The sequence below is a fragment of the Ursus arctos genome, unplaced genomic scaffold (assembly GCF_023065955.2).
Source record: "Ursus arctos isolate Adak ecotype North America unplaced genomic scaffold, UrsArc2.0 scaffold_6, whole genome shotgun sequence".
NCBI classification, from domain to species: domain Eukaryota; kingdom Metazoa; phylum Chordata; class Mammalia; order Carnivora; family Ursidae; genus Ursus; species Ursus arctos.
In genome coordinates this window covers 13,961,769-13,966,343 of record NW_026623078.1, presented here as the reverse complement: position 1 = coordinate 13,966,343, position 4,575 = coordinate 13,961,769, and positions in this window count along the sequence as shown.

Below are 4,575 nucleotides of genomic sequence, written 5' to 3'. Positions count from 1 at the left end.
ATTCTGCTCCTGAAACCAATATTGACTATATGTTGACTAATGAGAATTTAAATAAAATTTTGAAGAAAATATTTTAAAAAAAGAATTTCTACTTATCAAAAGACACTGATCAGTGAATGAAAATATAAGCCAGAGAGTAAAAGATACTTATTACATATATAAACAATAGAATGTAAGAATTCCAAATCAGTAAGAAAAATAAAGATAACTCAGTAGGAAAATGGGCAAGGTATACCATAGGCACTTATGAATCAGATGGGCAATAAGATGAAAATGTACTAAATCTCAAACTAATTAAGGAAGTGTAAATTAAAATGATAATGGTTTAAATTAAAAAGACTGACAATACCAATTTTTTGCTGAAGATATAGCACAATGGGAATATTCACATACTATGGTGGGAGTATAAACTGGCACAACATTTTAGAGAACCATTTAGCAGCTGTCTGTCAAAGAGGTTCTCAAATATTTTGCTCTTGGGACCCCTTTACACTCTTAAGAATTATTAACAACTCAAAATAATATTTTTTATGTGGTGTATTAGTTTGCTACAGCTGCCATAACAAATGCCACTAACTGAGGGGCTTAAACAACAGAAATTTGTCTTCTCACAGTTCTAGAGGCTGGAAGTCCAAGATCAAGGTGTCGGCAGGGTTGGTTTCTTTGGAAACCCCTCTCCTCACACACAGATGATCACCTTTCACTGTGTCCTCACATGGTCTTTCCTTTTTTCACTTGTGCCCCCAGTGTCTTTGGGTCCAAATTTCTTCTGAGAAGGACACCAGTCATGCTGGATTAAGATTCAGTCTAATGGCCTCATTTTAACTTGATCACTTCTATAAAGTCCCTGTCTCCAAATACAGTCAGATCCTGAGATACTGGGTGTTAGGGCTTCAACATAATTATTTTGAGGGGGACACAATTCAGCCCATAACATGTGGATTAGATCAACTACTATTTGCCATATTAGAAATTAAAACAGAGGCATTTCTAAATATTTATTAATTAATGATCTCTTCCAAGCTCACATGGCTGTTATCAATATTCAGTGTCTTGTGGGGCAGTAGGACTCATCTTCAGTTTTGCTGGCTGTTGGTCAGAAGTCATCCTCAGCTCGTAGAAGCTGCCTGCAATTCCTAGCCATGTGGGGTTCCCCAACATGGCCACTTACTTCTACATGGGAATCATACTAGGGGAGAGAGATTCTGGCAAGATGGCACTACAGTCTTGGGCATCCAATGTAATCATGTATATAGTCATGAAAATCAGGTATATAATCATGTTCATCCCTTCACCTTGCCACGTTCTATTGGTTAAAAGCAAGCCATGGGTCCTGCCCACACTTGAGGTGAGGAATTACACAAGTGCCTGAACATCAGCAGAGGAAGGTCACAGGGGCCACCTTCAGCATCTGTCCTCTACATATAACAGCAGATTGTTTTGATTGAAGTTAATAAAGAAAAATCCAACCATGGACATGCATTTGAACAAGTTAAGATTATTTTCTTGGTTTTTTCAGATAATTGGGGTATCCTTTGATACTACACCAAAACTCAAAAAGTGATAGTTTCTTAAAGGTTATTAATGTCAACCTTAAAATAAAGTGGCCAGTTATTTTACCAGCAAAAATGGGTTTATTCAGGAAATAGCAGGGAAGTAGATGTCAGGACAAGCGAGCTATGGCAATAACCACAAGCAAGTCCAGAAAACAAAAGAAAGGAAAGCTCTTTTACAGAGTAAAGGGCAGGGGAGGGATTTGGGGGTGCTGATAAACAAAAAGTCCATTGTAAACTGGCAGTTGGAATTATAGTGGCTTCTCATTGGCTGGGTCTGGCAGTCTCTCATTGGCTGGGCTGTTGTTGGAGGAGGACAGATTCTTCTTTCCTCCTGCCTGGGGAAGTAGAGCATAGGCTTCTTCCTTTTGGGAAGGCAGGGGAGTCTCTTCCTTTTGGGGTCTATAGTTTACTATGTGTGGTAGGGCATGAGATCTCCCCCTTCTGGCTTCCCAACTCTATTCTATCTATTTTTTTAAGATTTTATTTATTCATTTATCAGAGAGAGAGAACACACAAGCAGAGGGAGTGGCAGGCAGAGGGAGAAGCAGTCTCCCCATTGAGCAAGGATCCCCACACAGGACTCAGTCCCAGGACCCTGGGATCATACCTGAGCCAAAGGCAGATGCTTAACCGACTGAACCACACAGGCATCCCCAACTCTATTCTAAATGAGGCTTCCTTTATTCAGTTTCACAGTTGCAATGTGGAATCTGAAATCATATCAATGAAAATATTTGTACTCTGTTACATTAAAATCCACTCCTCTGGTTTGCACTTTGATGAATTGTTTAACTGTACATGATTGTGTAATACCATGCATTGTCATTAGGAAAATATTGGCTGACTTATACAGATCTTCCAAATATTAACATCTTATCTTGTGTTATAAAAAAATCACATTTGTTATAATCATTGCAGGACCCCACCCAAAAAAAGTGTTTAATCACTGGAAACTGACTAAACTCACAGTGATGGACATAAGTTTCCAAAATTTTAACAAACTCTTCTTCAAAAGAACAACCATATTTTGGTATACAGCTTTTTGTATGATTCTCATTTCATCACACAGAATGTTAAAAAGGCAAGTACTCAAAGACTGAGATTTAATCAAATAGTTTTTATTGTTTCCTCACAAATATTCTTTTTTTTCTAATATTTTATTTATTTATTTGAGAGAAGGAGGGAGCACACATAAGCCAGAGGGGGCAGAGGGAGAGGGTGAAGCAGACTCCCCACTGAGCAGGGAGCCTGATGCAGGACTCGATCCCAAGACCCCCCAAGACCATGACCCCAGCCAAAGGCAGAGACTTAACCAACTGAGCCACTCAGGTGCCCTCACAGACATGCTTAACTGAAACTGACATTTTTTTCTGCTAGTGTATAGCAGTGAAGTGGTGGATAATGACTGCCACAAAATTTGATGCTATTGCCTTGAGCCAGGTTAAGTAACTGGTACTTTTACCAACCATGACTTTTGCAACATTACTGCAAATGTCATCACAGTGCAAAAGAGCAAATAATATCTCAGTATTATTATGAAAACAATTTCTACATCACAGACTCCCCAAAAGTGTTTCAGGGGTCCCCAGGATCTATGGACTACTCTTTCAGAACTGCCAATCAACCCAATTTGAGCAAAACTTTTGACCCAGCTAGTGTATTCCTAGATATTTACCCAACAAATGCACCTTGATACAAGAAAGATGCATCAAGAAATGTACAAAATGTTATAGAAATACCATTCACAATAGTCAAAACTGGAAACAACTTAAATGTAAATTTAAAATGACATAGATAAATAAACTATGGAATATCTATACAAGGGAATACTGTAAAGCAATGAAAATGAATCAGTGTTGCAGGGATACACACAACAATGTGGATAAACTAAAAAACATAATATTGAGAGAAAAAAAGTTCAGTCACACAAAAACATATAATGTGTGAACATAAATATAAAAAATGAACATAAAGTTTTCAAAATAGCAAAAGTAACCTAGAAGGCAATGCAAAGATAAAAATGAAACTTCAGAATCTTAGAATATACAGGAAAATTCTTTTGGCCCTTGAGACTGTTACAGATTTCTTAAATTTAAGTTTTTTATCAAAATGTATCTTGGAATAAAAAGATACACGCACCAGAAAGAATTAATATCAGTAGTACATAAATAATTTCTATCAATGAGAAAAACGGATAGATAAGTGAGCACAAGACAGAAATAGGTATTTCACAGAGGAGAAAATATATTTGGCAAACAACCATATGAAAGGATGCTCACTGTCATGGAGATAAGGGAAACACAAATCAAGACCATGATACAACATCATTATAAATCCATTTGTTGGGGCGCCTGGGTAGTGCAGTGATTAAGCGTCTGCCTTCGGCTCAGGGCGTGATCCCAGCATTCTGGGATCGAGCCCCACATCAGGCTCCTCCACTAAGAGCCTGCTTCTTCCTCTCCCACTCCCCCTGCTTGTGTTCCCTCCCTCGCTGGCTGTCTCTCTCTGTCAAATAAATAAATAAAATTTTTTTAAAAATCAAGATTTATTTATTTTAGAGAGAGATAGAGGGTGCAGGAATCTGAAGCAGACTCTGTGCTGAGCATGGAGCCAGACGTGGGACTCTATTCCATGACCCTGAAATCAAGACCTGAGCCTAAACCAAGAGTCGGGCAGTTAACCAACTGAGCCATCCAGATGCCCCAATTTAGCAAAAATTTTAAAGGTGCAGCAATAACAAGTGTTGGAGATTAATCCACAGGATTTCTTACATATTGCTCAAGAGAGTGCACTTTGCAGTAGGCACACTGGAAAAGAGTTTAATATTGTCTTTAGAAGACATTCACATATCTGGATATATGTCAGGAGAAAGCTTTACCCAGTTATATCAGAGCAGAAATGTTCATCGTAGCATTGTTCGCAATAGCAAAAATTTAGAAATATGTCCATCAAAGAGAAAACGCGTGAAAAACAATGCAGTATAGTCACACATAGGAATATTATACAGAAGTCCAAACAA